Source organism: Apus apus, chromosome 2, assembly GCF_020740795.1.
Source record: "Apus apus isolate bApuApu2 chromosome 2, bApuApu2.pri.cur, whole genome shotgun sequence".
NCBI lineage: Eukaryota > Metazoa > Chordata > Aves > Apodiformes > Apodidae > Apus > Apus apus.
In genome coordinates, this window is record NC_067283.1 from 133,037,773 (window position 1) to 133,050,187 (window position 12,415).

Below are 12,415 nucleotides of genomic sequence, written 5' to 3' on the forward strand. Positions count from 1 at the left end.
CCATCGTTCCCATGCAGCATGAACCTGGCATATCTGTACAGGAACATCCCCACCATTTCACCTGTCCTGATAGGTGTGTCATTGGCGTAAGATCAGTGCAAAACGGCTACTGAAACCAGAGTTTCAGTTTAATGTTCAGCTAAAAACTGATGCCCTGAACGAATGATTAAGACCAAGTCTAATGCCTTCTCCCCACAGAAGACAGGTCCCATCTGGCTGTGGCAGAAAGTCCTGCACTGGATAGGAAGAGATTCTGCATGATTCTGCAGGATCACCTCTGTCAGACAGGTCTTGGTTTGTTCTGCTGTATGCAATATGCAGAAATAGCAGGGCTTTATAATTTGTAAAAATCTCAAGTTTATGGTTAACACAATGAATTTTTTTTTATTTTTTTTCCTATGGAAAAGCTATTCTAGGTGCTGGTCAAAAGTTCAAACTTTTCTGTCCAAATTTAGGTACAAACACTTCAAAACCTGTTGTTTAAAGCATGAGCAGTCTGAACAGATCCAAGCTTAAAAAAGCACAGTCTGACATTTGCGTCCTTGCACAAATGCTAGTCCTTTTTTTGAAGTGAGCTTATAGATTCAAACATCAATCTCAATGAAAATGGGCACTTCCTGCTCTTTTTCCTCTGACTTTAGTTGGTGCAAAGGTTTCTGCAACATTGTCTTAAAGATACCAGATTGATTGTTCCTGCTGTAAGCCACAAGTTTCTAATGTTATTTTCCCAAACAGCAAGTTAAAATTTTGAGTAAGAGCAGGCCTTTCCAGACTTTTATGCAAAACAGGTGTTAGAGACCTGTTTCTGTATTTCTAGAGCATGAACTCAACAAATTCAGGAATCTAATTTTGACATGACTAGGAGCCTCATGATTTGGCTGAGTGAGATCCAAGGAGGCAGAAATTACTGGATATGATCCTCCAAATCAGACTGAAAAAGTTGGAGGATTCAGTCTTCTGTGAAAGAATTATTATCTTAAAACATTAAACTTTTTGTCCTTTTCAGAAGAGGGTCCTTGCTTAGAAAAAAAAATGCATTTTCCTTACAAACTGTCAAAATGCAATTTCTGCTTTTCATATTGTTTGAGAGCAAAACCAGGTATAACTCTGTCTTCAAATTGCCATTGGCAGGAAGCCATTGTAAATCATAGCCAGATGAAAAAAATAACGGGAAGCTTTGGCCACACAGTGAGCTCTTTTCCTCCATTCTGTCAAAATAAAAATCCTCTCAGAAGTCAGTATAGATTTCCATGGTCTGAATAACTCTGCTTTTTTCTAGAGCCCTTTCAGGTGACAGCATTTGGATCGTTGGCTCGGGCTGGGGTGCGTTGGGCGCCTCAGCAGGTAGAGCCGTACAACAGTGCCAGCCAGTGGAGAGCCAGAGGCAGACGCCTCTTCTTGTGTCATGTGAATGATTTTTCTCCTGACCCCAGAGGCATTCATCAAACATTTTCCATTGCAATTGTCTGTCCCCTTTTATATTTCTCTCTTGTACTAGAAAAAGTCCAGCACGGCTTCACTGCTCTTGCCTGAACCTGCCCTCTCCTTCAAGGGCTCAGTCATAAAAGACCCCATTGTACCTCTGGGGACACCCAGGAATCATGCTGCCTTACTGGTTTCCTCTTTGCACTGTGATTAGAGAGGCCTTCCAGAAGCAGGTCTCCAGCCTAAGACAATCAAGTAGAGCACTCTTTTCATCCAAAGGAGAAGTGACCTGTAGATTTTTTTACTTAGGCATTTGTTATATGTATGAAATTCCTACATGCTTCAGATGTGTGATGGGTTATTACCATGGTAATTAACACTTCCATTTTTTCCCCTGTATTTCAGGGTGATGGTAGGATGGCAGGTATCACACAGCCAGTGTGCAGGCAAGCATGCTTGACCAGCGCTGAGGAAAGTCGGTGCAGTTTCATGTTGGTAAAAAGTTGATATTAAACACCCACTACAGGTTGAATTTAGGAGGAAATTATTTTGGTGCCATAATTTATTTTCCTGTGCTGGATTTATCTTTGTAATGATTGTAACTTAATGTTCATAGAGAGCAGAAGTAGGTATGTAGCATATCTGTCTGTAGTATATCTGTACTTTAAATCATGTGGGAAAGGCACAGTGTGCAAGAGAGCTTCCTCCTTAAATTGTCAGCTCGAAATGTGTTTTGTTGTGTGGCTAGCCATGCTTAAAACTCTTCCTTGAAATTTTCTGCACAACTGCAGTGTCAGCAGGCACACACTGTTCACGTTTCTGAGGCATTTTTAGTCTCACCAGTGATCCATTTGTTTCCTTTCAGCTCTCCCACTGATTCATATGCTTCCTAAAATAGTGAGCACTATCTTTGTTCTGTTGTGATGAGTTACAAAAGAACTAGCAACATGAGTCACAGCATATACTTGGATGTGCTTGGATTTCAACTGTAAGACTCCATCCAGTTGCAAATTACTATTATTTTTGAAAGATACCTTAGTTTTTGCAGGTACAAAGTCATATACCGTGTGTTGTTATTCGTTTCAGCCATGGGTGTTTATTGCAAATATTGAGCTGAACAACATAGCTCAGACTGGCCACAATAGATAAAAAACAAAAGGCCAAACACTTCTGAAAGAACATCAAATACTGTCTGTTGCAGTGGAGCCTGAGGTGATCATGGTGGATAAAAGAGAAGTGACCTTTCCTGCTCCCAGGTCTCAAGCACTGCATTGGTAACAAAGACAATCAATACTTCACTTCATCCTCAGCTCACATGTTGAAACCTCATTTGAGCATGTCATATGTACAAATAAATATATGTGTCTCTGTGTATTTAATAAATAATTTACACAGTCTATTTACATTACATATGAATGTATATGTAGTTTACGCATGGAGGAATTAACTTGGGATCCCAAGCACTTATTGACAGGATCCCTTTCTTGCTTAGGTCAGACACGATGAGCGCCAGCACCCTGTGCCAGCTGAGCTCTGCTGGATGAATAAATAGCGTGGGAGGTCTTGTCTGCTGGGCTAAGCATTTCACAGAAGCCAGGTGCAAGAGTCAATCGCAGCAGCTCAGAATCTGGTATTACAGTCATCTAAAGAGTTCTTGTCAGATGGCATTTTAAAACTGGCTCTGCACAATAACAAATTAATGAGGTCTTAGTCTCTGCAAGAATTGTGCTAATGAAGCCTCCAGGCAAGATACAGATCCTGCTGCATGCCCTTCCAGTCTGGAAAAGTTAGTGTTCACAGCAATGCATACCTTTCCTGCATAACAATGTAACTCCCCAGATGACACTAATGATTTTGGTAAAACTTGCCAGCAAGATCATCTTGTCCAGCCACCACAGCAAGAGACCTGCAGTTGCAGATTTAGTTGTTAACCTGTTGTGTGGCTCTGGGCAGACTCCACGATTCTGCCCAAGTTCCTCCTGAGTAGGATGTGGTCGGGTAGCCAGGCAGCACTCCGCTGGGATGACGCAAGAAAGTTGGGCTTAACTCTTTGTACTGTGGGCTGTCTAAGAACTTTTCAAGTACCTGTAAGTTGTTGGAAAGGTTCTTGGGTGAGATGAAGAAGAGCTGCTCCTGAGGTGTTCTTCAAGCTGATGGTTCAGCTGGTGTCAGGTCCAAAACCTAGATAAAGTCAGTGAGTTTGCTTCAGTTCTTAAACATAGACACCAAACCAGCACTACTTGGCTAGGAGTGACAGTGTGACAGAATGTGACAGCTTGACAGTGATGCCTTCAGTGTCCAAGCACGTGGTATCTCCCAGGACTCAACCCTGACAGCTAATGTGCTAAGAACCATCTGCCTCACCTGTGCCAGTGCTCCAAAACATGCTACCTGATGTATTTTAAAGATACTTCTTTCATCCTGCTGTGGTGAAAATACTCAAGTATCAGTAATGTTTTTTTATAAATATTCCTGGCAGGATCAGTGCCTTAGAGTGTCTTCCAGGGTTTTTGGAAAAACATCATGACTGGTTGTGACAGGGTAAGGAATGTGTTGTGAAAAAAACAGGCAGTTCAAGAGAAGAGCTAAATAAAAGATGCTGAAGTTGAAAGAACTCTTTTTCTCTGTGCCTGAATTTCAGACATGTTATCATTCAAATATCAGTGCTTGAATAATTAAGGTGGTGTAATGAGATGTAATTGCCAGAGCTGCAAGGACAGTAAACATAACTGCGTAATTATCAGGACAAGCTGAACTTCCAATGGTGCAACAGGTCAAACACCTATAATCATACCACCCTACCTGGAAGAGGATAAGCGAAGGGGCCACGTGCAGGCTGAACATGAACATACTGTACCTGGGCTCTGGAACTATAATTAGAGCAAAGCTGAAGGTTTATAGTTTATAGCACAAAACAGTGTTCTATAAAGCTGGGAGAAATGTAAGTTTACTATCCAGCACAGCAATGTCATACTAATTAACTGCATAGCTGGGATTGTTAGTGAAGGGAAAAAAGGAAAAAAAAAAAAAGATGCTATATAAGAATAGGAAACCCAAGATTTTATGTCTGGTCAAAAATAACTCACTGCAAAAAAACAGACTGAAGAGCAACTGAGTAGGGAGCAGCCCTGCTAGAAGTTGCATATTCTTTCACGAAAAGCAAACTACATACTGACTAGTACAAATATAAATAGAGGCTATAAAATACATGAAGTAATTCTTCCACTTTTCTCAGTATTGGCAAAGCTCAGCTGGAGCTCAGCAAGCCTGGCTTGGGGCACCATGCTTGAGAGATAAGACACTTGTTAGGCTACACAGAAGAGCAATGTGTGTGATCAGACCTCTAGAAAAACACAACTCATATGAAAAGACTGAAGAAATAGGACGTGCTGGCTCTAATGAAGAGAAACCTGACAAATATATGAGCAGTCATTGAAAGTAAAGATACTGCAGATTAATAAGACATTCCATTGCGGCAGAAATAGATTTTGGTTAGACATTAGGAAAGTTTCTAAAAATAAGGCTAGTGATGCATTAAGTTAGATTGCCTGGGGATTGTAAATCTTTTTAAAAAGAGATCAGATAAAACTTAGTCAGGAATGACAGAGATAAAATTAATCCATCTGTAGAGAGTGGGACGGTACAGATGACTTCTTGAGATCCCTTTTCATCTGTATTTCCATTATCATCCAAAAGATGAGTGTTTTTTTTCAGACTTGCTTGTTTATTCATGCTATTTACTTGCTTCTTCATCTTGGAAATGGAAATTCCATTATTCAGTCCCAGCCAGCATTGACTTCAGGTTTTTCCTGTACTCCGTAGCAACACAATGTGACTGTTCATGTTACAAAGTCATCAAGACAAAGCTTAAAATGGTGTTAGTTAAAACAATAACTTTGAAACGACAACCATACCAGTCAAAATACTCAGCATTGGCTCCAAATAAAAAGATTTAATGAAAACAAGTCCTGTGTTGTGAGCCTGGGGTAATTGGTGCGGTCCCTTTGACACTTTAAAGAGACCATGCCGTTTGGATGAAATGTGCAAGTTTACTGGGAAAGGCATGATGGAGTCAGGAATAAACCCGTTTGGATCCACTCTGCAAAGCAGCTGTTCCCACTGTGATGTGCTGCAAGGGAAGCAAGAGACCTGCCACCATTTCACCATGCTGCTGATGCCCACCAACACTTGCATACTTACCCATATCCACTGCCAACAACATGGAGCAGCTGGAAGCTCCTCTGACACAACAGAGGTGGCAGGTGGATTTAAAGTCTGCCCACAGTGCTCTCACTGGACAACTGGGCCCTTTGGTAGGACAAATCTGAGACAAGCTTAGAGATTTAAGCCTCCTCCAGCTTCCATGGACACCTTTGGTGCTTGCCTTTTTCTTCCTCCAGTGTTCCTATGGCAGCAGAATCAAAGCCTTGAACCCGACTGTCTGTATCCTGGGAGATCTGGGCAACATTTGACTATGCTGTGAGGCTATGCAGGGAGGGAATTAGAATGTCCAAGGCCCAGCTAGAAATTAATCTGGCCTCCATGGTAAAACACAACAAGAAAAGCTCCAATAAATATATTAACAATGAAAGAAAGACCAGGGAGACCCTCCATCCCCTATTAGATGCAGGAGGAAACATGGTGACTAACAATGAGGGAAAGGCTGAGTTGCTTAATGACTTCTCTGCCTCAGTCTTTAGTAACAGGACCAGTTATCTTGAGGGAATCCAACTCCCTAAGATAGGGGACAGGGACCAGGAGCAGTAGGATCCCCCCACAATCCAGGAGGAGATGGTCAGTGACCTGCTACACCATGTAAATGTGCACAAATGTATGGGGCCAGATGGGATGCACCCAAGAGTGCTGAAAGAGCTGGTGGAGATGCTCACCAAGCCACTTTCCATTATTTATGAGCACTCCTGGCTAACTGGGGAGGTGTCAGCAGATTGGAAATCAGCCAGTGTAACCCCTATATATAAGAAGAGATGGAAGGATGATCGAGGAAATTACAGGCATGTTAGTCTGACTTCAGTACCAGGGAAACTGATGGAACAGATCATCCTGAGTACCATTATGCAGTACATGCAGAACAACAAGGTGGTCAGGCCCAGTCAGCAAGAGTTCATGAAGGTCAGGTCCTGTTTGACTGACCTCATCTCCTCCTGTGACAGCATCACCTGCTTATTGGACGAGGGAAGGCCTGTGGATGTTGTCTACCATGACTTTAGCAAGGCCTTTGACATGGTTTCCCACAACATTCACCTAGAGAAGCTGGTTGCTCGTGGCTTGGATGTGCACACACTCCATTGGATAAAAAACTGGCTGGACGGCCGGGTCCAAAGAGTTATGTTCAATGGAGTTCAATCCAGTTGGTGACCGGTCACAAGTGGTGTTCCCCAGGGCTCAGTGCTGGGGCCACTCCTGTTTAACATCTTTATTGATGACGTGGATGGGGGGATAGAGTGCACCCTCAGTAAGTTTGCAGATGACACTAAGCTGGGTGGGAGTGTCAGTCTGCTTGAGGGTAGGGGGGCTCTGCAGAGGGATCTGGACAGGCTTGATCGATGGGCCAAAGCCAAAGGTATGAGTTTCAATAAGGCCAAATGCCAGGTCCTGCACTTTGGCCACAACAACCCCCAGCACCGTCCCTGGAGGTGTTCAAAAAACAGGCAGACATTATTTTTGGGAGATGGTTTAGTGGTTACGGGTTGTAGGGTGGATGGTTGGTCTTGATGATCTTGAAGGTCTGTTCCAACCTTGATGATGATTCTATGTTTCTGTCTCCATGCAATTTTGGTTATTACTGAGAGAATTTTAGCTCTCCTTCAAATTATTTAAACTCCATTACAGCGATCTTTGTTGCAACATGCTAAGGTACTTGGCTCCTGAGCAAGTACCTTATAAAAAGGATAAAGTGCTTCTACCTATTACAATTACTATTATTTTGCTAAATACGGAGGGCACTTATGTTGCCCTCCTCCTAGGTTGCTACAGCAACACATATCTGTAAGCAGTCATCCTTCTAATTGTGCCAGTTAGGCTTATATAGGAGTATTTCAGTGATCCAAACGCTGTGGAAAGCAGGGTCTGAGGTCTGGATGAAGATGAATCTCATGCTCCAAATGCTAACATATTTATTTTCAACTTCCTTCTGGTGCAATCGCATTACTCCTGCCAAGCAGGAAGCAGTGCAGTGGCTCCCTGAGCTGGACAGGTTTGCCTGCTTCCCTGATGGAAAGGAGCACAACAGGCAGCCTCTGAAATGCATCTCTGGAATGGAGGAAATTAAAAAGTGAGCTTGCATTTTGTTTGCAATACATTATTTTACTATCAAGACAAAAGAAATAAGAATGTAAACCCAGCACGTAGTGATGCCAGATTAACAATAAATACTTTGCAGCTAAATGGTGCCAGATTAATGACTAATACTTTACAGCTATACACTGCTTTTCAAATAAAGCCAAGCTGTGAAATACATACAGACATAGAAGTCAGTAACAGTGAAAGTGCAGCAACCTTCTGATTGACATCTTTGACTGGAGCAATCTGAAAGCTGCAGGGCCATATGGAAACTTTCCAGACAACAGCAGTGCCTTTCTCATATGAGAAAACTATGCTTCTTTCCACACAATAAAATTAATTGAAGACGTTTGTACTAACTAGCTGCTTATTTTATTAGCTCTATCCTCCAAGGGTGTTTTTGCAACCCAGATCATTATGTGTGAATAACACTTTCTGAGAACTTGAGCTACTTGTCATTAAAATATTAGCAGAAGACACTGACTTGCTGTTATGTGACATTACACCACCACACTTGCCATGTTTTGCCGATGCTGTGACTCATCACAGGAGTTTGCTGGAGACTGGTCATTGAAATGCCATCCAATTGCAATAATTGCTGGCTGAAACCTGCTGAAACAAAGAAAACTGTATCTTTAAAGGCAGACAACTATGTCTAATTACAGCCTATAATGGTCATATAATAATATAACTGTCCAAAAATAACAGTATGATTTCTCAAAAATGTAACTCTGTTCACCCAAAAGAAATTTAAAAGTTTTGAAAGTCAACATGCTAAATTTTCCCACATTCTCATCTTGTGTTGCAATGGAATTACAGATCAGGCCGGAATATTACTTATTGTGTAGGATACAGAGTGACAGTCTTTTCACACAATGTTTTCAGATTATTGGAAAGTGTAAAAATGGTACTCTGAATAGAAGTTTATCCTTGCTTTATTTTTAATTCAGCTACTGGGGGGCCCACAATGTAACTCACAGTTATGTGTGAGTAACTCACAGCTGTGTATGTGTATTAAATTGATCTTGAAATGTTTTTGTGTTAAAGAATGATAATGGCCTATATAGGATAAAAGGTGAGAGAAGGACCCCCTACACTCACAGACGCCAAATCCCAACTCTAGCCATATTTAATACCTTGCTAACTCTAGGATAAAATAAGAAATGCTACACTCGGAGTAACTTATTTTATCTTTACATCAGGCTGCCTAGCACTGAAGTCTTTGGTTAGGAGTAAGACTGTGGAGCTGAGTGCTCAGTACATGAAATGGCAACACCGAAACACACTGGCCTCCCTTTGTCAAAGAGGGGGTGGGGTGGAGGCAAGGTGGGGGAAGGAGGCAACCAGAGAAATTCCCCAGCTTAGCATTTCCAGTGCAAGCATTGACCTACGTTGACCTGCCTCCCAGAACTGAACTTTGCCATACTGATGCAGAAAGGATTACTTCTCCATGGTTTTGAGTCGTCAATCTTCCAACCTAAAGCTCCTTTCTCCTTAAGGTTCTCAATAATTCTTCTGTTTCAGCAACCAGAGAATTCCCCATAAATCACCTTTCTACATCAGCAATTTTCCCCCTTCTGTGCTCTCTCAGGGTGTTTTGTCATTGATCTCATCTGCCCTGCAACTCTTTTCACTATTTTAGCTGCATTTAATTAGCATGGCCATTTATAATGCTCAGAACTGAACTCTGGACTGTCTGTGGGTTTGAAAGAGGTTGGTTCTGAAAAGGTGTTTTAGAAATGCTTTCAGATCCCTCATCACCAGAGTAATGTGGGGAAGTGAAAAGCAAGGCAGCAGCTAGGCATCTCATTTTTTCAGCAACTGCTGCACTTAGCTAGTTATGGTTGGCTGATAAGGGGCACTGTCGGGGGAGAATGTTTCTACCTACCACTGTAGATTTCAGTACTACAAATCCCATGTTTCCCCACCTATGATGATTCTACTTCACAGTTTTCTCACATGCTCAGGGCCAGGGGATGGAAAGAAAAAAAAAACCCCAAACCCTTGAAAATAAATTTGACATTATTCCCTGGCTACATGGGTATTGTGTAGTCCACCCCCCCTGCTCAAAGCAGAGCCACCTACAGCTATTCTCTACCCCATGTTTGGGCTTCCTTTTGTCACAGAAGGAGAAAACATGCTCATATGGCTGCTTGAAAGAGCACGATCCCAATGGGAGATAGAGCAGACCAATGTGACAGGGTGGAAGCACTCTATGTGACCTCTGAAGAAATGAGCTGACTTTCAGAAGGGGACATGGTTGCCTATAGTGAAGACTGGGCAGAAAGCAGTTTGACTGGACATTCAGGCCCTGCTTGATAATCTAAGGAGCTATTAGTGTCCAAGATTTTGTCAGGAAAAATACTTAGGCACCGAAAATCCTTCTGCTGCTCATGGCTGTAGGTGCCATTATCTTGGTAGAGCCAGCTATCATAGCATCTCTTACATGTCAGTGTCCCCTACCTTAGGGACCAACCCTCCCTGAAACCCTGTATCCTCTCAACAATCATTTTAAAATGACCATAAATGGAACAAGTGCTGCAGTGTCTCAGGAGCCTAAGTGGGTATCCCTACAGTGCATTCTGCAGTGCAGTCCTGTCCCTACAATTGTTCCCTACAGTCTGCACTGTATAAAATAATAAAATAGTTTCAGGCTACTTCAGATGGGTTGGCAGTCTTACACTCTTGCACAATGGATTTAAAAAAGAAACTTTTTTCAAAAAGAAGCTTGCAAAGTTTGGGGCACTCTCCTGCTGAGCATCTGACTGTATGGCCTTCTCTCACTGGGACTGCTTGGCACCTGCCATGAGGAGCTGGAATGAAGGAAGGAGAGAAGAGGCTAGCTTCATAGTAGGAGCAGGGAAAGAGGCTAGCACTGGGAGGCAGAGAGCAAAGGTCAATGTGGAATGAATCCATGCATGTGTCCTTGCATCTCTGTAATGTTTGGACACATTGCTGCCAGCCATTTATTACAGGTGAGCTTCCCAGAGCACCATCTCATCCACAGAGACTGGCACACTGCCTTGCCTTCAACACCCCAGGAATGCCTGTTCTGCATGGAAAGTTTTCTCTGAGTCCTTTTACAAGCTGTTACAAGGGCCTTGGAGGCAGCAAGGGTGCCTGGGATGCTGTAGCACTGCCAGTAAATCTGTAATGTTTTGCTCAGCTGCCTGGCAGCACACTCAACCCTGCAGAAGTTTGGAGCCTGGTTAAAGTTCCTGGACAGGTCAGGGGCCAAGCTGAGTTGACCATAATGAAGAGGGATCCCCTCAGGTCACCACTTCTTTAAACAATAGAAGACAGTAGAAGTTCCTGGCTTGTGTCTGGTGGAATGTATTCAAGCGCCAAAAGATGGTGTCATCTTGGACTCTGCCAGGGCAACCAGTTTATGAATTATCCGCATTGACTGACAAGGCTCAGGCAGAACAGGATGCAGTGTCCTTCCTAGTTCTTGCTGATACAGACCCCATACGGAAGGCAGCAAAAGGAACATGGGTCCTACTTAAGTCTTGTTTTGGTGAAATGGCATTGGGCAAACTCCCTTACAGCTGAAGATCCAGGACAGGGCATTCATGGTGCCAAGTTCTACCTTTTACCTCACTCTAATGCACAAAAGCAGCAAGCACCAGCATGCCTGCGTGGCGAGCGCAAGGCAGAGGATGAGTGGCAGAAGAGGGAGTGGTCCAGACCCAGCCACAGACAGTGCTGCTGGTCTTAGCCCCTCCATCTGAGGTGGAAAAGCTGAAAATAGGCCTGTGGATGTTTCCTCAGTGGAACAGGTCTTATACCACCTAATATGCAATAGTGATATGTCCTGTGCACCCAAAAGGCATTGAGATGTGAACACCAAAGATCCAAGTCAGTGAAAATTACTTGGTCCAGAGATCATGAAGTGTCAGCCATTCTCATATGTGACAAGTGCAGTACACGTGTTGCCTCAGGAACTCAATGACAAGACTTCAGAAGCCAAGCTGCCACCCTTGGATTATTCAATAATGCTCCCTACCCTAAGTTCCTAAAAAAGAAAACATAGGAAAATGTTGAGAACCCAGTAGAACATGGTAAGGTTCTGGAACAAGTTGTTCCCTCCTGCTGTTGCCTCTTTGCTGAAATGCCTGAGGGCTTTCTCACCTTCCTGTTTCTGTCGTCATTTCTTTCTAGACTTGTCAGGGACAAGTCCTAGTGATGAAGTTTTCCTTTGTTCACCTTCCCTTCTTCTGAGTTCTAGTCTAATTTGCAGGGGTCCAAGCAAAAAGGCATAAACAAGAGCAGCATTCACAACAAATACAGGTACCTCCAACACAGCAGTCACAACATTTAGCTCCATTTTGGCTCTGGTAAAAAAAATAAAAATAAAAACTTTAAAAATTCACTTGGTAGATTCCATAGAAATGCCTGTAATGTTTGCAGTTGACTCCACCTGCATGCCAAAAATGAGTTTGCCCACGCTCAGCTTCCTCTCTCTCTCTCATCTCCCTCTCAACAACTTCACAAGAATTGCAAACAAGGAAAGGTTGGCAACTTGTTGAAAGAACACAAAGACCTCGTCCTTGCTAGCCAGGGAAAAAGCACTGGTACCTGTCCATCAAGAACTTGTGGCTTTTCAGTTTGCATGTTTCTTGCTAACACTGTTTATCCAGGTAGTACAGATGGGGCGTATCATTTGGCAAGCCTACCCCTAAGCTTTTTA